A 22790-nucleotide genomic window follows, 5' to 3' on the forward strand; every position below is an offset into this window, starting at 1 on the left:
CTGTGGCACATCACCAAAATACATGGTAATTACTAACCATGCACAGTCTTTCTTTCATTCTTTCTTTTGTTCTTTTGAGACAGGTTCTCAATTTGTAGCCTATGCTGGCTTCAAAGTCAAGATTCCTCCTGACTCACTGCTGGATTTACAAATGTATGCACCCTAGCCTGGCTACACGTAACTTTCTAAGCTTCTCATACAAAAGTCTAAGTGTCACAGTAGTTATCTTTCTCCAAAGTGAGAGATCTTCAAAGCAGGTTTCCTTTTTTAGTATGTACTTTATTGGTATATTTCATCCAAATTTATTTAATTGATGACATCCTTTGTTCTTGGTTAAAGAGAGATGGTAAAATGTATGTTATTCTGACACTGCATAAGGAAGTATTTTACCTTGATAACTTTATAGTAAATCCTACTGGCAATAAAGGAGAGTCAGGAATTAAACGTGTGGTTTCAAGCCTCAATACTGCTACACTTTGATGACTTAATCATCTCCATATTAGCACAAGCCATGACATTTACTTTTCATTCCACATCACTGGTAAGCAAAAAATTAATCCACCCTACACAGAACTTCCTGGGGGCCATGTGCTCCTTGGGAAAGTGTGAAACCTAGAAAGGGCAGTGTGGACTTGCATCCTCTAAACCTGGAGAGAAGGGCCATTGGAAGAGGAATGCTCTGAGAACTCTCCCGGGGAAGACTAAGTCAAGTTGAGCCCATCTCCATAAATTAGCTAGACACCTCAGCTTTTCTCAGCAGCAGATTGTAACTGTCACCTAAACCCACAATCCTAAGGGATTCTATTCACAAGCACTTGGCAACCCTCCCAGGGGCTGAGGCCTCTGTCTATGAGGGGCCAGCCATATTTCAGATCCCCATAGTCACACTCTTTCCTGGTGATCTGAGGTCAACTATGGTCATAGGCTGTAACTCCAAGTCTTCCCTGATGAGTTTTACTATAAATGAAGATAGGTGGAGGTATTTGGATGGATGAAGGTAAACATGAAACAATGTGACCTAATGAAAAAATCAGTGAGTTTTAAAACTGGAAATTTAAGGTTCTATTCCTAACCAGCTATATGAGTTTGTACAGTTACCAGACCTCGCTGTCTCACTTTCTTTACCTTCAAAACATTAGGCTGGGAGGTGGCCGCTGGTGGCTCACGCCTGTAATCCTAGCTACTCAGGAGGCTGAGATCTGAGGATCACAGTTCAAAGCCAGCCTGACCGGAAAGAACATGAGACTCTTATCTCCAATAAACCACTAGAAAACCGGAAGTGGTGCTGTGGCTCAAGTAGTACAGCGCTCTCCTTGAACTGAAGAGCGCAGGGACAGCACCCAAGCCCAGAGTTCAAGCCCTACTACCGACAAAACAAAAACAAAAAACATTAAGCTGGAATGAGAAACATAAGCTCAGTGGTAGAGTACCTGTCTAGTATTGTAAGGCCCTGGGTTCCAACTCCAGCAGTACGAAAGAATAAAAAAAAAGTAATGGGGATATTGTAAATAATTTTCACAGCTTTTAGATCCTAAAATTCTAGAAAGTTTCTCATCCACTATTGAAAATCAATTACATAAGTGCTCATGGACTATAAAGACTTTGAGTCTTACTACTTTGAAGTCCTTTGGGTTGGGTGCACCTATCTCATTAGCAAAGGTATATCAAAATATTGGGAGGGCAATTAATGCTGAGAAACACTCATCTCCCACAATAGAGAAAGAAAGAAGTTGGTGCTATCTTTGAAAGGTAATTTTGCATATTTACCACAAGTCTTTTTAAGGTCACAACTTTTGACATAGTTCACCATAGAAATGTCTGTAGTGTAGTCACTTGAAAATCAGAAGCACTATGACCACTGTATTCAAACTAAATAAGCATTTAAGTTATCACATTCTCTACAACAACTGATAATATTTAATGACACAGGACAATTTTCATGTTATAATATTAATTATAAAAAGCAAGATGAAACACTAAACAAATTGCATGATCATAATTATGTGTTATATATGTTCTACATTGTTATTCATAAATAAGACTAGGAGGTTAGATAATCTGTGAATAGTGGTTATTTTGAGATATATTTTCTTATTTGGTCTCTTGATATTTCAGATTCTCTATGACACTATGCAAAAATTATAGTCAAAGGAAGTATTAGTATAAATATAAGACTCAAGGATATAAAGCAATGAAAGTTTTGGCAATCACCAACTTGTTCTATCTACTAAATACATTAGGCATTCAGATGGAAGAATATCAGCGTGGGCTAGGATGGGGAATGAAAGAGTCCTAAAGGGGTTCATCTGACAGGTCCTTATCACACAAACAGAATTTGGATAGAAAGACTAGTACTTAATCCACAGGTTTTAAAGGCAGATTTCCTATATTCAAATCTTAGCCCTACCACTTTACCTGCCATATGGGATGTTTCAGTTTTCTCATCTATAAAATGGTGCTGCTATCTTTCTGTGTCGAGTTATTCTGATGAATAAACCAGTTCATGAGAAAAGACTGAAGGACAATATGTGCCTAAATATACACAGTAGGTACAGTATATAAGTGCTAACATAATCAAAAGGGGTTTTAGGTAACAACATATTTCACCCTTTTGCTAATTCTTACTATGTATAAGATCCACACAATGGCCTATCACACCCAATTTACAGATGAGCAAAGAGGGCCAAATTACCACGTGATCCCAGCAAGTTTGACTCTAGTTCCCAGGCTTCTACCATGGTGCCATCCTGCAGGGAGTAGTAAACATTCTCACCTGAACACAGGAGTTCCTCTTGAAAAGTACAGGAAATACCACTGACAGAGGGTGTCCAACTGGTAATGAAATCTAATCAAGGGAATTAAACTCTAATTCCTTAAGCAATTAGACGTTCATAAAGAACTCTGAACAAAGCTGTAGGACAAAGTATGAATTTAAAGAAATGAGCCCCAGTAGGTAAACATAGGCTGCGCTGGCTGTAGGAAGACAAAGAAAGAAAAGACAGAGGCAGAGAATGACAATATATAGCTATTATAGATGAAGCAGGTGCTGTGTTGATGAGGGATCAGGCAAGTGACAACAAAGAGCACACAAAATTGAGCCAATCAAAACCACTTTCAAAGGAAGATTAAGAAAAACTACAAATAAAATAGTGGGAGCAAAACAGGGCTACGGTACATGCTGGTGGGATCTCATAATCCACTCATGGTGAGACAAGCAAGGTTTCTGTATATTTCATCCAACTTTTTATGCAATTAACTTAATTTTAGGACATTTTGGAACCTAACCCAATGGTGGTCGCAAGCAGAGCATCACAAATGAAGTAAGGCCTAGTGAGTGAAAGGCAGACTGCAGTAAGAGACAAAAGTGATGAACACAGAGGGCATAAACACCCATTGTGTAAAGTGGCCATTTACAGAACCAATATAAAGTCCACACTAATGGCTAACACTGACACAGAGTTGGATAACATCTCCTAGTACAAAGGCCTACTGATTTACCTCTTGTTTTAAAGAGGCAGCTGAGCCTGCCAACAAAAATATGTGATTGATCTAATTAGCACACTGAACTGAGGAAAACAGTGTGACAAACTCATATCCACTCAGGATTACTCCTTCCAGGACAAAGCCCTGTCCCATAAAAGCCCTATCCTTCAACCTGCATATTTGCATTCATTAAAAGGGGCACGGAGGAGCTTAATGAATATTATTGGATGGAGATGACACAGACATGAAACTCAAAAGAATGAGCTCTCAGGGTAGAAAAAAGGAAGAAACACGAAGGGCTGTATAAATGTATGCGCAGTGGCTAAACTCCAATTACCAGCTGCAGCCAGCAATTGCGCTATATTATCCCTGTGTTCACATTCCCACTTTCTGCTTAATGCTTTGTTAACAGAGCTGACAGTACTGCTCTCCACTCAGGGTTATTAGCACATACAAATCTGTTGAGACTCGCAAACTACTTCATTCAGTCAACAAATACGCCTGGGCATTTACTCTGTGCGGGTAAAAAAGAATTATCTAGTCTTTCATTGCTAATGCAAGAGAAGGTCTATAAACCAGACAGGTGTGTTAAAAATAAATAAATATTCATGGGAAAGGAACAGCAACAACCTTGTGGGGGGCGGGGGGAGGGGAGTGACATTAACCTCCACCTAACAGTCTGCTGATCACACAGAGCTGCTGCCTCACTGGTGATCTTTAGGGGTAGTTCACACAAACACCCTTCTTTAGGGAGAAGACAACTTCACTGTCTCTCTCATGGATTCAGGGCAAAGTAAATAGAGTGTAAAGCAAGTTTTATACAGTTATTCGTACAAATTGTCTTGTGTCTTGCCTATTCTCCCTTCAGGGAAGCTCAGCATTTGGGAGGTAAGTAGATGTGGAAACTGGGGTCTGGAAGCCTGGGTGGAACAGGAATGCCTAAGCAGACCCAGGAAATCAAGGCCAACTCTGTGTATAGTGGCATAGAGCAGTGCACTGATCACATCTTCTATTCACTAAACCTTTCATTATTTTAAAAAACTACGACTTCATCTGAAATTATGGTAGCTTATTATCCCAATGATATGGCTTTTGGATACTTTTGAATTTGATAAATGAATCACCTTGATACTCTTGACCATGAGAAATGAATCATCTTGTATCTCCTAATATTGAATAATAGGCATGGGCTTATATGAGAAATCTTTCATTGAGAGAGAAAACAAAAACAGCGGGCGCCTGGCCCAGGTGGTGGCGGAGGGGGGGGGGGCAGGGAGGGGGTGGTGGTTATGTAAGCATTGCGCGTGGAGCTGGGAGCCAATAGGAGGCCTCGGAGCCAATAGGAGGCCTAGGAGGCTCGTGCTCGCGCATGCAGGGTTGGGGGAGGGAGCGCAGGACTTGCAGGCGCCCTCAGCCTCGTCCATTGCTGCCACCTCCTCCAGCCGCTGTGGTGCTGCCTGTGTGCTCATTCGGTGCGGACCGGGGACCTCTTGTGTGAAGCGGCATCTGAGGAGACTGGCGCTCGCCATGGCCGAAGAAAAGCCCAAAGAAGGAGTCAAGACTGAGAACAACGATCATATTAATTTGAAGGTGGCGGGGCAGGACGGTTCTGTGGTGCCGTTTAAGATGAAGAGGCATACACCACTTAGTAAACTAATGAAAGCCTATTGTGAACGACAGGGTTTGTCAATGAGGCAGGTCAGATTCCGATTTGATGGGCAGCCAATCAATGACACAGACACACCTGCACAGGTGGAAATGGAGGATGAAGATACAATTGATGTGTTCCAGCAGCAGACAGGAGGTGTCTACTAAAAAAGGGAACCTGCTACTTTGCTCCAGAACTTTGTTCTTATAGACCAAGAATACATTCTTAATTAGAAAACTGCAATTTGGTTCCACCACATCCTGACTACTACAGTATAGTTTGCTCTATTCTTTCATTTTCCCCTTCCCCATTCCTTTATTGTACATAAAGTAACTGGTGTATGTGCACAAGCATATTGCTTTTCTATTTTCTTTTTCTTTTCTTTTAAACTAAATGGCCAATGGTATATTTTGATTAACATCAAATGGAGATGGGATGGGGAAAAATACTGGTCCTGTGAAAATATCCCCCTTCTCCATTCGTGGCATGCTCATTCAGCTTTTATCTTTATATTTCAGTAAGTTATTTTGCTCTCACTGTTTTAACAAACAAAAAACAAAAAACAAAAATCCTTGCATACCTTGTTTGATTGGAGAATTTTAATGGTTTCATTTATCATTGTAAAACCAAGGACAATTTTATAACTTTTTTGTACGTAGCTGTTACATGTAGGGCAATCTGTCTTTAAGTAGGGGTAAATTACTCTTTAAAAAAATCCTAGATAGTTTACCCTTCAACTCAAGCGTCTTGTTGTTTAAATAAACTTGTTTAAAATGAAAAAAAAAACAAAAACAAAATGTTGATTTTACCATAACCATTCTACTGAATTATAACTCTCCTGACCACTTCAGATTCTATTTCTAACCCCATTTTCCACTTGTAGTTCCTGCTGTGTTCCCTTCAGGACACATTTCCTCCTAAGACAGTGCTACACTGGAATGTTTCATTATCCATGGTACTCCCCTTCCTCCCCCACCTCAGATGCCCCAAGTCTCTTCCCTCAGTTACATATATTCAGTATATTTGCTTTTGTACTATCCACTCCACTGTCATTCCCCCAAAGTAGCTTTATTTCCCAGGGTACAATATTTGGGTGTGACCTTTTCAAAGCCAATCCAAGTATCATTCTCTCAATACACGTGTTGTCTACAGAAAGATGGGTTCCAAAGAATACCTACAGATAGACACAGGTTTAAAATGGTGGCAACTTTTTCCAAGATTCCTGAGTAGCTATTCTTCATCCTCAGACTACTGATTCTGTTTAAGGCCTAGAAACTAATGCTCCCTAAAACATGAGAGGATCTGTCACTGGTCATGAAGGAGTAAATTAATTAGGATCCAGAAACCAGATGCAAAAGAGACATTACTTCAGAGCATCTTGACTGTGCACCTCCCTAGCCTCTTCAGGGTTTACAGTAGAGACCTGATCAGGAATTAACAACCAATCAGAATGTTGGGATAGCCAGCCAATAAAGTGTTACCTTCTAAAACTCAATCAGTTAGGACACAGCCCAAGGTATAAGAACCCCTAGTCTCAGAGTCACCAACAGAGACCTTGAGACAGCCACCCACATGATGGATGACTGGTGGAGCAGCATGAGGAAGTAACCTTCGAGCTAGATACTTCTGATTTGAATACAGTTCTTCCCACTCATCCTTCATTCATCAAACTCCTAAGAACCAGAGGAAGCCACATCAATGCTGGCAGTAGAGCTACAATACTGGCAGGCATTGTGTGCCCTGAGCGTGACAGCAACACTAAGTAGGCTTGCCTGCTACAGCGCTGCTACCCCAGTGATCTTGGCTAGCTGCTGGGCCAAAAGGGATTTTGTGGGCTCAACCCACTAAAAGTAACAGATGAAAATTCTGTATCACTCAGAAAGAGTTAACTGGGAGAAGTCTTGTAACAGGAAACACACACACACACACACAAACACACACACACACACACTCTATCTGATAAAGACTAAAACTCAAGAATTTAAGAAGCATTAACTGTCATGTAACTGAGACAAAACTTAAATATAGATTAACTTATGATTATTAAATCTTAGTCTAAGATAGGTTTCAAATCTATGCAATACCTTTTGTTTCTGAAATGTACTTTTAATTAGAAGCAGAGGATTTTATGAAACCTCTTACACATGATTTTTTGCTCAGGAAACTACCTCAGAAAGAATCTAAGAACCAAAACTATAAAACTTTTAGAAAAAAAATGTATGGGGAAAGCTTCATGATATTGAATGTTTTCTTAGACATGACACCAAAAGCACAACAAACATTTCTCTAAAGAAGATACACAAATGACCAGCACACATAGGAAAAGATGCTCAATAGCATGAATCATTAGGGAAATGCAAATCAAAACCGTAACGAGATGAGAAATGTAGAATAGAAAAGCTGTTACAAAACATGGACCCAGCAATTATACTTCTAGATAGATACCCAGAAGGAGTGAAAACAGAGACAAATGGTTTTGTGAGAACTGCTGACAGTAGAATTCATCCATTGTGAATTGTGGATGTGTTCTCAGAACAGCGAGACAAACAGCAGGTAGACAGGAGCAATTACATATATTCTGAGCTGTTGAATTATATATTTGAATCTACTATTTTAGGGCTGAATACTTCTGCATGACAAAAGAATAGCAGTTGTAGCAGCATTCGAATGCTGAGCTTGGGTTGTAATGTCATGAATGGGAGGCATGAAGAATTGGGGTAGTGAGGGAGGAATGTTGCCTATGGCTTCCCTGGCTTAGGGGGAGCCAGTGGGAAGTTGTTTTTGAAAGTTGTTTTGAATAAAAATGTCTTCTAGAGTGGTTTGGGATGAGGTTTCCTGAGTAAACAGTACAGAAAGATAGCCAGAAATGACTTGTGGGGGAGTGGTTAAACCATGCACATGCTATAAATCTGAACTTTATTCATTTCTTTGCATATATCTTTCCCCAGTTTCGTAGATTTTTAAAATCTCTATGTATAACTGACATCTACTTTCTTTTGTTAATTTATTGTTGTATTTATTCAGTGATTTTTGTCTCTTCTATGCCATGACCCTCATCATTTCATTTGATCTTAGCTTGGATCTTTTCCAGCTTTTTAATGTCTCTTCTTATTGACCAGAGGGCTTAGAATAAATGCATATAATTTATATTTGCTCATGTTTTTCATTTCATTTTCAACCTCATTTCCAAAGTACTTTTTCCTTTGTCGTGGTCTTTAGTATTATTAGTGGCCACACTTGGCCACCTGTGACAATCAATTCTGGAGTAGACAAGTGGTTTTCCAAGTGTGGTCCTTCTTTTTTTGGGGGGGGGGTCCGGTTGTGGGCCTGGGCACTGTCCCTCAGCTCTTCAGCTCAAGGCTAGCACTCTACCACTTGAGCCACAGCGCCACTGCCAGCTTTTTTCCTTTTTGCTTATGTGGTGCTGGGGAATCGAATCCAGGGCCTCATGCATGTAAGGCAAGCGCTGTACCACTGAGCCACCTTCCGAGCCCCAAGTGCGGTTCTTGGATCAGCACTATCCAGTTCACTTGGGAACTTGTTATAAATGTGGGACTGGAGGAGAAACTCTGAGGGTGGAGCTCAGAAGTTTGTGTTTAAGGAGTCTTCCAGGTGATGGTCATGCATGCTGAAGCAACTCTCTGGGTGAATTCAGAGATGTGTGCTGTGTTCAGGTGGCTCATTTTGTCCAGTCTGTGGTCCTCTGTGCAAGGAAAGTAAGCATCCTGAGACTTGGTGTGGACATGGATCATCTGCTAAGCTTGTTTAAGAAGTCTCAAGAGGTAATGAGTTTCTCCTGATGTGGCAAGCATTATACCATGAGCTCTCTAAGTAAGAGCTGTGACCCAGCAGAGATAAATTTCCCTCAGTTTTCTTCTAGTCCCAAGTTGATATGATTTAAAATGACTTTTTTAGGGGCTTAGAAATGAAAGGCTTAAGGAAAAAAGTTCATTTGCAAAGTACACTTTGGATTTTCTTCACTGAAGCCAAATTTTGTTCTGATTTTTTTCTTTGACAAAATGACTCCCCCCGCCCTTATTTGCTCAAATTATTGTTTATTTTTCTGAGGCTTATGTTAGAAAGATAGAGAGTCAGTCTTAGTTAAAAGGCAGCCAAAGAGCTTTCTAAAGCTTTGTGAGCTTGGAGATTTCATGTGTAATTCATAAAAATAGAAAACTTTAAACCCTGATTCTAGGGAATGCATCTTTCATTGAGGACCAAACTCATAACAAGTACAAAAAATGGTTAGAGATAAGGCTCAGTGATAGAGTACTCCCACTTAGCAAGTGCAAAACCCTGAGTTCAAATCCATATCAAACAAAACACAAATCTTTATTAGGATTCTGCCTTCAGATTGTTAAGCAAGTCTCTATTAATCTATATTATTAAAGTTATTAATATAAGTTAAAGAACCATAAATGGGAAAAATGAATATATATATATATATATTACAGTACATTTTAATGCCAGAATGGGTATGTAATACCAATCAATTAGCCTCCTACAGTAAGAAAAGAACTCCTACATACAAAGCTTAGCAAACAAATCTATATTCATTTGTTGAAATGTGCATAATATTTATATAATTTTTTATGATGCATAGATGAGGCAGCTTTTAGAATTGATTCATTATCCAATCTGATCTTGAGCAAACAAAAAGTTTTTTAAACTATATTTGTTACCCCAAAGCCAGAATACTCTATCCCTAATTTAGTGTGAATATAAAGATTTTATCTCTCCCTCCAGATACTTCATGATAGATTTCAGAACCATGACACTTATCAACTCGCCAGTAGTCAATAAGTTCTCCCTTTTTCATCAATATATTGATGACAGGGCTGGCCCCTGTCAAAATTGCAAAATAGCTTTGGTATGTTCAGAAATAGGAAGAGTTCTGGCCCTCTTTCTGTCTTCTTTATGGAAGCAGAGTCCTCTTAGCATACTACCCACATGGTTCACTGGCCAGAGCTAGGTCAGCTATTCATCCTTAACCTAGCCTTAGCAAAGACTCATCAAACTTGAATCCAAAAGATGGGGCTATCCCTAACTCATGTGAGGCAGAGATAGCTACCTGAGTAAGACCAAATTGCTATAAACAGAAAATGAAGGGCTAGCTGCTTACTGAATGGTATCCAGGAGCTATGTGTGGACAGAATATCCTTCACGTAATCTTCCTTGAATGTTAGTTCTTTTTGTTCTTTTAACTTAGCTTTCATAGGAACTTAGTAACAGAGAATCTAGGGTTAGTTTCTGTTTTGTGATCATTTCCAGTTCAGTTATTCCAAATTGCTTAGAAATATATTCACAATGGTCATCTGAGTGAGTGGCAGGTTGCCTTGCCCTTCTGAAAAATTGTGACAAAGCTCTCAATCACAGCTGAATAGATGACTGCCTCATCTTGGCATGGATGGGGGTCAGTGGTAAACTATAGTAGCTAGTGACTGTGGTGGCCCAGGAAGTTTAAATCACATTGCTTTTGGGTAATAGTAGTTTCTTTCTTTTGAGGACTCCTTTCCTATTTCATGTGACCCTAGCCCAGCTGCATTGATCTTCATGTTCTAGGTTGCAGAGATATATTTAAGGGAAGGCATGGGATTCAACCTGGCAAATGACAACACTCGCTGTACCTTTGTGACAGAGCCAGGAAGGCATTTATGGTTTTAGGATGGAAATGCAGGGCATATCATAGCCTGAGGGAGCTTATTTCCTGGGTCATACAGTGGATATTCATGAGGTAGAAGAGAGGGAAGCCTGTAGGCAGGCAGACATGGGACAAATAGAGGCTAGGATGGATGATAGGTGATGGGTCAGGAAATGAGTTCCTCATACCAAAGTCCTGATGCCAACTTTCTTAACATTCTGTGAGCTACCCTAAAGCCTCCCCAGCTAGATGAACGGATATATTTTCTATTTTGCTAAAGCAAGTTTGAGTTGCATTCTTGCTGCCTGCAACTTCCAGTATCCTGCTGAGAAAGTATGTAAGGCTAGAGTCATTATTTCCCTTAGAATATTGACTTTATACTTGACATGATCACTAAACCATTGAGGCCTTACTCAGTGTTCCATGCTAAAGGGAACACTCATCTAACCGAGGATGTTCCTAGGGGAGCTTGTATTACTAATTACTAATTGCCTATCACAGCCATGGGGGTGGGGGTGGGGGAACAATCTCAACCAGGAAGTGATCACTGGCCAAGTGATCACTGGCATTGTAGCTTGTTCCTGATAAATGCTTCAGGACAAATGAGTTGCAAAGATGTTTCCTAAGAGATGTTATTCTACTTAAACGTGGGATGATAAACACTTTAAAAAGTACTTGAGGAAAATCACTAGAGTAATTGGAATAGTTTCAGAATAGTTAAACTGTTGGAGAGAGACTTCATAATAGTACTTGCCTCTTTCGGTTACTCAGAGTTCATAAAAATATAGCCATATGACCAGTGTGACAAGCACTACCTTTAGCTTCTCTGTAGTTGGGAATTCATGCGCCCAAAGAGTATCCCTGTCATTCTGCACTCAAGGCAAATCCAATTCTAATTATTCAGGGTGGAAGATAGGGACTGAGCTGTGTAGGACCCTGAGGACAAATGGTTTGAGGTTAGGATTTGTTCAAGGGTATTCTGTGTTATGGAGAAAGTATAGAGTTATCACAATAAAACAGCTAGGGCTTTGGAACTTAGTATGCCCAGACATACTTGCCCTCAACTAAATGGAACCTGTAGAAAGAAAAAGAATTAGAGCCGGGAGCTGGTGGCTCACGCCTGTAATCCTAGCTACTCAGGAGGCTGAGATCTGAGGATTGCGGTTCAAAGCCAGCCCGGGCAGGAAAGACCGTGAGACTCCTCTCTCCAATAAACCACCAGAAAACCGGAAGTGGCACTGTAGCTCAAGTGGTAGAGTGCTCGCCTTGAGCTGAAGAGCTGAGGGACAGCGCCCAGGCCCAGAGTTCAAGCCCCACGACCGACAAAAAAAAAAAAGAAAAAGAATTAGCATTTTTCTATCTGTAAGATTTCAGTTAAAACTTTCACTTATTTTCTCAAAGACAAACAAGGGACAGATGCAGAGAAACTGAATTGGCTCAGCCTTGTATCAGGACACAAATATGAAGTTAATGCAGTAAAACAAATGTGTTCAGAGTAACAGTCATTGAAATTCTTTAACTGTACTGAAAACATGAGCCAGTATCAACCATGTAATGACTGCATCAAGATGGGGAAATGACCCGACTCCACACTTCGTAGTGCACACACGCTGGGGTATTTTAAGTTGTGCTAGCAGGCTGTGGACTGAAAACAAAATTGTGTGTTGTTCAGGGCATTAATAATAAATTGAGTGGCCACAAGAAAACTCTCTTTTCCTACTCAGTGGCCAGCACTGAATAATTTGGAGTTTCTAAAAATGTAAAAGTGTTTGATAATTTTCTGAGCCTTAGACCATCTGCAAACCAATTCTGTTTGCTTAAAGCTAGACTTGAAGAGATTCAGTAGTCAGACTTGAAAAAGCTCTTTTGATAAAGTAAGACAGATTATGCTACTCAAGAGAATGATAGTCTGCCAAGACTTGGTCAGCGATTTTTATTTTTATTTAAAGCTGTTTGAACACATGGTTTTCTGAGAATGCTAAAGATCAGGTCAGAGTCTAGCACATATGCATTAATAAATCATGTTTTTGGACTAGAGCAGGTGTTAACCTGTATTTTGGGGGTAGAATTCAAATGGGGTGGGAATGGAAGAAGAGAATTGACTTGGGTTGTAATTTGGTAAGAAGGGCTATTTGGTTTTTTTCATTTTTAAAAAAAAGGATAATTAATAAAAATATTATGACTGCAAAGCTCTGCTGAATTTTCTATGGCCTTTGTCTGGGAACTTTTGCCAACACATTTTTTTTTTAAAAAGGACATGCATACCTTTAAAATGCTGAATTTCAGGATCCCCAGAGAGAGAGAGAGAAAGAGAGAGATTATATTATTTTGGAAGTGATTTGGAACTGTGGTAATATTGGGCTGGGATGTAGCTTAGTGGCAGAGCGCTTGCCTAGCAAGTACAATGTCCTGGGTTTAATCTCTAGTATCTAGGAAAGAACCCCCCCCCCAACAAAAACAACCCAAACAGTTAAAAAGAAACCAAAACAGAACTGTAGTCATTATTTATAAACCAATCTATATCCTGTGACAAAGGGCACATCTTCCATCTTTATAAATGAGAAACCAAATATGACATCCCATATTAGTATTTAAGGCAAAAAAAAAGAGACTTCTATGATGTTAGGTGGGAAATACGTGGGTCCAGCTGATGTTTCCTACCCAGAGTAGCAGGGCTTCAGTCAGTGGTATGTGCAACTAGGTACATCTAATTATTTATGAGAGATAAGCAGTGAGTGGGAAACTAGAAATTAAGAAAAGTTTAAAAAGTTATAACATCTTATGTGTTTTATAACCCCAGATTATTACTTCATTTCATCTAATAGGAAGTTTATTAATAAGTCAATGTATTAGAATTTGAATACATTAAACTGTTAGTATATGTCACTGGGCTTGGTTTTGATTTCCTATATGTTGTTGGAAAATAGTATTAAGTAGGAAAGAGCTATTTGTGATCTTTTATTATTATTTATTTTTTACAGTTGGGGATTGAGCCCTGCACATGCCAGGCAGCAGATGCTCTACCACTCAGCTACAAACTCAGCTCTATCATTTTTTTGAAATCTATGATAACCTATAGTAAAGTCCCACTGCTCCTTCCTATGAGTTTAAAAATATTTTGTGAACCACAGTTTTGCCTCAGGGAGAGGTGGAGACCTTCACTGGGATGGAGGGCATCAGGAACTGAAAGAGCAGTGTAGGCTAGTGCTTATCAGAGAGTGGTGGTATGTATTATTTAAACAGAATCAGCTGCCTATCCTGGAACCAGGAGTATTAGGAACTTAAGAGATTTTTTTGTTCAGGTTTGAGGTGAAGTATTCAGAAGACAGAATATAGAAATATAAACCTAAGAGGTTTTTTGATGAGGACCGGCGTAGATAGAATAGGAAAGCTGGGCAATTAAGTGGGCCTCTCCAAGGCAGATGTACAAAAAGGCTGGGAAGAGGCAGAGATGGAACCAGGGAAATAAAGCTGGGTCTGTTTAACAGTATTATATGGCTCGGTGTACTGAATAACTCTGTTTTTAGACTATCTCATAGGGGTACAGCATTTACAAGTGAAAAATAGCCTCTTGAGGACTTAAGATCTAGGAAAGACAAAGCAGGCACAGGAATTTAGGAAAGATTGTCTTCACAGTTCATTGATGATCAGTGTATCAAGTCCTGAGCAATGGCTAGTATTGACTCTCCCACCTTTGGGGCAGGATCTGGCCCATCTAGAGACTCTTCATCAGGGCACAAGAATGAAAAGTAAGCAATGGCTCTGGGCTGGAGCTGCTCATGAAGAGATGAGGAGTAAGAAAGAGCAAGCTGCCTTCTACACACTGTCTAAGTGAACAACAGTACACCATCCATCTACAGCTTTTGATTGAACCAAAACTTCAGCATTGTATTTGTATACAAAGGCTCTTGGACTCAAGATTTGACTTTTTCTTTTTAAGCTTTAAGTAGTGTAAAAAGAGTTGCCATTCAACAATGTAGTTATGGATATAATGCATCTTGATTAGTGTTACCCAAGGTTTGACTTTTTTTTAACTAGTAAAGCTTGGAATCATTGGGCTTTCTCAAAGTTAGTAATTTGCATTGCAACCCACTGAATGTGGAACCAGGTAAGGTTGATCTCTTAGAATTGGCATGACAGAGGCCACAGAGCAAATAAGCAAAGAGTGGGTACATCCATTTCCCCATTGGGTAGCCCATGACCACCTTAACCAGCCATCCCTAAAACCTAGTCATCACTTTGACACACCGTTCTTAGTAAAGCTTTCACTCCGAGGCAAATCTACGAAGCTTTTCAAGCTTTATTGGGGGGTCTAGATAAACAAATTCTTTCATGAAAGTATTCGGCATTTTTTTTTGGCAGGGGTGGGGAGAATACAAAGAACTCTTAGTAGAGAGCTAACCATGTACAGATGAATACTTTATAAATATTACTCGAAGAGAGTAAATGAGCTGGGAAACAAATGGCATCACTAGAAGCATTTATTAAGGTCTTTACCTTCATGGGGCACTTAGCCAGGCATGGTACAAAAGACATCAGCAGATGTGACTTCTGCCCTTGGAGACTGAAGGCACCATTTGTGAGTGCATTCTTGTGTGAAGTGTGAAATTTACCTCCCGTGTCATTCTCAACAGACAAACAAGTCAGTAGTGGTTGGGGCAAGAAAAAAGGTGGCCAACAGAAGTCTGGCACATGGTTAGAAGGCACCCAGTGCCTCCATTCTCACTCCATGTTTATTCCCCCCCCTCCCAGAGCTGCTAGAAAAGCACCTGTACTTTTTATTTTATTTTATCTTTACAGCTACCCACTTTATGTATCTCTGCTTGTAATGTTATGCTCTGGGTTGGAAACATCAGTCAGGTCTGGGATAATTTACCTTTCTTTAGGGTTCAGGAGTCTTTTAGAAGCCCAATGCTTTCATTACAACAGAAAACTACTATTAAAGCCTGACTTGGCCTAGCAAGGCCAGGAACTAGAAGACAAGTCTGCACCAACAGTTCCAACGCTAGAGTTCTTTGTGGTCAGGTCCTGCACTGTAGGATGTGTCTCTTTTAAAGCACACAGACCATATTTACCCAGTTCATTGAAAATGCATTCCGTAAACTCAGACATGTGTCTGTCCATGTGAAATGCAAGCTGATTATGAATGAGTTGCGATGGGTTTAGCTCAGCAAAATCAAAACAGCACCGAAGGCAGGTTTGGGTACTCTGAGGGTCCATGTCTACCTAACCAGCAGTGAGCCCACAGCATATCCTGTCCATCAGACCATGTCTGGTATCTAGGTTTTGCTTTCAGTTACAGATGAGGTATAGGCATAGGTATAGGTATGAGATGAGGTATAGGTGGCAGTCTGTCAAATATACATCTATAATCAGAACATCTGTGGCATATTAAATCAAATAATTGTTTAGCAGTAGCAGCAAGCCCTGCCTTTGGGTATGGATATGATTGTCAAAAAGGAAATTTTTTCCTGATGAGCTGCAAGGTCTGACTGTGCCATCTTCAATGAAACCAACACTACATGCATATTTTATTACAGACCAACTGTGACTGGGCCTTTTTTTTTTTTAACAGCTTTTGTTGCATATCTTATTTGCTAAATCCTACCATAAGGGCTGTAAGCAATGACACCACTGCATGTATTTATTTAAAAAAAATAAGAAAACATACATTTGTGTGTGGGGGGGTGTGAGTTTTGGGGCTTAAATTGAGGACTTGGATGCTGACCCTGTGCTTTTTTGCTTAAGGCTCCACTTCCGGCTTGTTTTTTTTTGGGGGGGGGGTGTTTAATTGGAAATTGCAAGTCTCACAGACTTTGCTGCCTAAATTGGCTTTGAACCAGCAATCCTCAGATTTCAGCCTCCTAAGTAGCTAGGATTACAGGAATGAGACACCGGTGCCCAGCAAAACATAACACTTTTATAGTTTCTGTTATATAAATCTTTTCATATCAGTAAATATTTCTTTCATGCCATGTTTTCAACACTGGATCATGAAAATTTTATCACTATAGATGTCAGACATAAAGTTGAACACATTTTCCAGCAGACCTTGTTTTGTAATCTCAGCTCTAACATTGCTCTATACTTGACTTGTCACATTTCTCTCTATTGGTCCACCATTCTCTTTATCCATTAATCCAACTTAATTTTTGATATGTTTCAAAGTAAATTGAAGATATCATGAAATATCCTCCAGGCACTTAATACCTATCATTAACTAAAATTAAAAACTTGTTGTGGCTTTTTAAAAAAATCTAGAATGTGTACTCAATGAAATACATATATCTTTGAAATATGTAAGTGCTGAGTTTTAACCATGACATATATATAACCCAAAGTCCATCAAAATGTACATAATACATCACCATAGAAAGTCCCTTATGGACTTCTCACAGATGGTCCCTACCTCTCCTCTAGCAGAGCCAACCTCTCTTCTATTTTGCCATCATAGTTTAAGTTTGCTTGATGATGTTTGATTTCATATAAAAAGAATCATATAGAATAAAGTTGGCAGTGGTGTCTCATGCCTGTAATCCTAGCTACTCAGGAAGCTGAGATCTAAGGATCATGGTTCAAAGCTAGCCCAGACAGGAAAGTCTGTGGGATTCTTTATCTCCAATAAACTACTAAAAAAGCCAGAAATGGAGCTGTGATTCCAATGGTAAAGTGCCAACCTTCACTGGTTAAAAAAATCATACACACACTAACTCTGGGCCTGGTTGCTGTCCCTCAGCTCTTCAACTCAAGGCTAGTGCTCTACCACTTGAGCCACAGCACCACTTCCGGCTTTCTTTGTTTATTTGATGCTGATGAATCAAACTCAGGGCCTCATACATGCAAGGCAAGCATTCTACCACTGAGCCACCTTTATGTTGACACAGTTTGTTCTTTTTTATTGCTCAAATCATTGTATAGATATACCACAGTTTCCCTATATGGACATATGGATATTTTCAGTTTTCCATATTATGAATGATCCTGCTGTAACATTTTTGTAGGTATATACACATATGTGTGTATGTAGATACATGTTTATACACAGATATATTTCCTTTTTTGTGTGTGTCAGTTGTGGGGCTTGAACTCTGGGCCTGGGCACTGTCCCTCAGCTCTTCAGCTCAAAACGAGTGCTCTACCACTTGCGCTACAATACCACTTCTGATTTTCTAGTGGTTTATTGGAAATAAGAGTCTCACGGACTTTCCTGCCGGGCTGGCATAGAACTGGGATCCTCAGATCTCAGCCTCCTGAGTAGCTAGGATTACAGGTGTGAGCCACCAGGCCTGGCTACACATATATTTTCTGTTTCTTTTGTGTAAATACATAGAAGTAGAATGGATTGATCATGTGGTGGATGTGTGTTTACCTTTGTAAGAAACTGCCAGGTATATTTCCAAAGTGGTTGTTTGCTTATATTCTTACATTAATAATATATGGGAATTCCTGTTGCTCTAAATCCTTGGGTTGTCAGTCTTTTTAATTTTGGTCATTCTTGTTGATATGTAGTAGCATTAGGAGCTGTTTTGAATGTCATCCTTCACAAAGGATGACATTTTTAATATTGGATAAAGTTGTTGATTTTTTTGTTGTTATTGTTGTTGTTGCTCTACTTTGGTTTGAACTCAAGATCTTATGCTTGATAGGAAGGCACTTCTACCACCTAAGCCACACTCACAGCCCATTTTGCTTTAGTTACTTTTTTAGTAAGGTCTCATGATTTTACTCAGGTTGGCCTGGATTGTGATCCTCTTACTTCTGTCTCGTACACAGGTGGGATCACAGGCATATGCCACATGCCAGTGATTTGAGATGGAATCTCACTAACATTTTGGCAAAGTGGCCTTGTATTGCAGTCTTTTCTATCTCTATTTCCCAAATAGCTGGGAATATATATCTGGAAACCAGTTCTTTGTCATATACGTGTTTTGTAGCTCTTTAGTCTCATTTCGTGACTTGCTTTTTCTTTTCCTTAACTATGTTTTTGAGGAGAATTAAAATTTAATAGTCATACTTACTATTTTTCTTCTTCTGCCTGAGAAATCTTTGCCCTCTCCCTATTATGACAGTCTTCTTCATTGTTTTCCACTAAAGCTGTCTGGCTTCAGCTTTTACAGTTGTAGCTCTGTGACTTGTCAAGTCTGTTTTGGGGAGTGGTGTGAGGTAGGAGTCTAGGTTAGTATGTCTCCATATGAATATACAGTTATTCTGCCATCATTTGTAAAATTTTTTTCTTCCATTGGATTGTGCCAGATCCTTTGTCGAAGGTCATGACTACCGTATATGTGGGTGTCTGTTTCTGGGGCACTCTGTTCTGTTGCACTTTGATTTCTAGTAATGTACCTTTTTAACAGTTGTGTATTGTATAGGTTTTCATAAGTCATATGAATCACTTTCCCATTCTTGGCCATACTGAAATTTATTTTTTTTTATTACATAGCAATATTACAAGTAAGTGTTACATCTTTGATACATAAGTCTTGGTGACAAAAATAATGTTAACTAAATTCAAGGCAATTATACACTACAAGGGCAATGTTACTGTTTGCCTTTACAAAGTACATAATATGATTTTTATTTTTATCTGCTATTGTTAAGAGAGTATAGTGCATGAGTAATATGATTAGTACCCATGGAGTTCTTGGTAGTGAGAAAGAGAAAACTCACTTTGCTTCTGGGTATGTAAACTTGCTTTTTTTTTTTTTTTTTTTTTTTTTTTGGTCGGTCGTGGGGCTTGAACTCTGGGCTTGGGTGGTGTCCCTGCGCTCTTCAGCTCAAGGCGAGCACTCTACTGCTTGCGCCACAGTGCCACTTCCAGTTTTCTAGTGGTTTATTGGAGATAAGAGTCTCACGGATTTTCCTGCCCGGGCTGGCTTTGAACCGTGATCCTCAGATCTCAGCCTCCTGGGTAGCTAGGATTACAGGTATGAGCCACCAGTGCTGGCTTTGGGTGTGTAAACTTTCTATCCCTGTAATGAAATATTGAAGAAAATTAAGTTGTAAGAGAAAAATTTTAGTTTAACTCATAGTTTTGGAGGTCCTAATGCAAGATAGGTTGGGTCTACTGCTTGGGGCATCTGGCAGGATAGCATATGACAGAGTAAATCGCCCATTAGAAGCCAGGAAACCAAACCAGAGAGGAATTGGGAGACATCTAACCCTGATAGCCTCTTTGTAAAATAGGTTAAAGTTATAGTTCCTGGCTAGGTAAGGTCAACGCCCCTGAAGTCAGCTTGAAGAAGTTACAGAAGATGGACCTTCGCCCTTCTACCCCCATTTTAAGATCAAGGGTCCGGAGTCAGTTTTGAAAAAAATGAGGCAAAATAGATAAAATAATTTTTTTTAAAAAAAGGCATAAAGAATAGTGTTTACAGTTGTTGGTGTGCAAGGTGTGGAGACTGCATCTGTCAGAGATGGTTACAAGACTAAGCCTTCTGAGCCTTCTGTGTCTATTTACAAAAATATCTGTTTAGTAAAACAGTTGTGATTTTGGTAAATTGTCCTGGGCTATTGTTTAAAGATCTTAAAAACCAGCAGGATCAAAGCCTGCCAAGCCTATGCAATGTATCCTTAACCAGTCTGTGTAGGAATTTACAGCCCAGCATGAGGTGTGACAGTCCCTTGGAGCTACTAAGAGACCAGGCTGCTGCTGCTGCTGCTGCTGCTGTTGGGGAATGATGGCCTGACAGCCACCTGGAGGAACTCCTGCCTGATTCCATCACCTGAGTCTGCTTCCTGGTTGACTGCTGCTAAATCTAAGATCTTGTGGGACATTCTTTTGGGTGATATCTAGAAACCCTCTCTTCCCACAGTGGATATTGGGGACAAGGATATCACTGGCTTGCTTACCTTAAGCACTTCAGTGCATAAGTGACTAGAAATCCACTCTATGGTCAAAGCCTAGTTTGGCTCTGGTATGGTAATAACCTGAGTGTGTTATCAATGGAGGTAATACTCTTAGCCTTAAAATCTAGCAAGCTTCCGCATCACAGTGGTGCCTTAAGGCTGTTCTAAGATAAAGGTTCCACAAGCCAAAGGAAAATTGGGCAGTTTTAAACTCCAGCCACAAAGATGCTTAAAAAATTGTAAAGAAAGAAGGTAGTAAAAAAAAGCCTTGGGAAAGGAATTGGAAAAATTTGAAAAGTAAGGATTGTCTTTAAGACAAACCTCAAAAAGTTTAAGTACGTAGCAGATGGTATGAGTATGTCTTAAAATTGGAGCTTACAAGTAAAGCTGGTATAAAATTAAGTTAACTATGATACACGAGTCAGGACTGGTGAAAAAAAAATGTAAGGGGCTCTGGTACTGTTATTTTTGTTACAATCGGACCTTATATACTCAACAGACTGGTGTCTTTTGTAAAAGAAAAAGGTCAGCGCAGTCCTTCTATTAGTTCTGAGATCCGAATACCAAGCATTGAGAACAACCGACACCTGTGCAACAAAACTATTTCAAACTTAGGATCGAGTGGTTATTTTTTGCCCCCCAATGGGTCTTATTGGGCCTGCAACACGGGGTTAACGCCTTGTGTGGCCATTGAGGTGTTTAACCACTCTTCCGAATTTTGTGTGCTAATCCAACTATGGCCTCGGGTCACTTATTATGAGGAACATACATTCCTTCAATTATTTGAACAAAAGCTCAGGTATCCTCGGGAGCCTATATCCTTAACCTTAGCCCTTTTGCCTGGTAGGTACAGGGACTACTGCCCTAATACAAAATAAGGAATTTTTACAATTACATGCAGCCGTGACCGATGACCTCGAAACCATAACAAGGTCCATCTCCGCTTTGGAGAAATCCCTATCCTCACTTTCAGAGGTGGTGCTACAAAACAGAAGAGGTCTGGATTTATTGTTTCTAAAGGAAGGAGGCCTATGTGCTGCCTTAAAAGAAGAATGCTGCTTTTATGCAGATCACACTGGGGTGGTAAGGGACTCCATGGAGAAGTTACAAAAACGCCTAAAACAAAGACAACTTAACCTCTCCAGTTGGAACTGGAACTCCGGAGTTGGGGCCTGGGTCAGTCACAACCCTCTGCTGTCCACGTTACTCCTTCTCCTCGTCCCCTTGATTACCTTCTTCCTCTTCCTAGCTTGGGTCCTTGGGCTTTTCAACGGCTAACTCAGTTTATTAAAAACCAGATCGATTCGACCCTTACCAAAACCGTTTCAGTACATTACCATCAATTAGAGACCCAAGAACAGGCTGTTGAGGCAGAACAAGGGCTCAGGTTCGGCGCCTCACGGTCCCGACCTCCCCTCCGGGCTAGCTAGAGAGTACTCCATGACGGGATTAGTATGGGGCCTGCGCTGGAGGCACAACGTACAGAGGTCATCGAGACCGGCTCAACATGGCACGTTGCCAGAAGCAGGAGGCACCCCATATAGCCTAAGACAGGGGCTCTCTCAGCCGGGCCAAAAGTCAACTCTGGCCATTTTAATAAAAGGAGGGGGAATTGTTGGAGACCTAAAACCTACCTGAGAATGCTCTGACCTTTTACAGACACCTGTGCAAACTGTGACAAACAATCTCGGAAATACCACAAGAAGTACTTTTAGATTAAGTTCCTGGAACAGGCTGGGCCAGTCTGTTGTAGAAACCGTTGGACCAAAAAGACCTTACCCTAACCCCATTATTAAAATTCTTCATCTACCCTGCCCTTCCTCACAGTATTTCCCCTTCTACCCTTATAAAAGCATAAGCAAGCCTCTTTGCCAATAAATGAGACCTTGACGCGACTCAGACTGATTTTGTCTTCATGCGCTTGGTCTCCTTTCTCTCTCACCCCCATTGGTTCCTTTAGGAGGTGCCCCCTCCTAAAGGAAAAGAATGGTGAAGAGACAGCATGTGCTACAGATGTGCCATGGGGAAAATGCCATTTGTGCCAATCTTCTTCATTACAGAACTTGGCCTTGAGTTGAATAGCAAAAATTGGCATTCTTGAAGGTAACTTTCTGATTGACAGGTCTCCTTTCTGTTTCCTGTAAGGCCCTGATGGCAAAGATTTACTGCCTA

General features: G+C 40.2%; 1 pseudogene; it reads left to right on the forward strand.

Annotated features, from left to right (window-relative positions):
* Positions 1-5010: 5010 nt before the first annotated feature.
* LOC138827537 (small ubiquitin-related modifier 2 pseudogene) lies at positions 5011-5484 on the forward strand (annotated as a pseudogene).
* The last annotated feature ends 17306 nt before the right edge of the window (positions 5485-22790 follow it).

This window comes from Dipodomys merriami, unplaced genomic scaffold (assembly GCF_024711535.1).
Source record: "Dipodomys merriami isolate MVZ:Mamm:240054 unplaced genomic scaffold, mDipMer1.0.p SCAF_1563, whole genome shotgun sequence".
NCBI lineage: Eukaryota > Metazoa > Chordata > Mammalia > Rodentia > Heteromyidae > Dipodomys > Dipodomys merriami.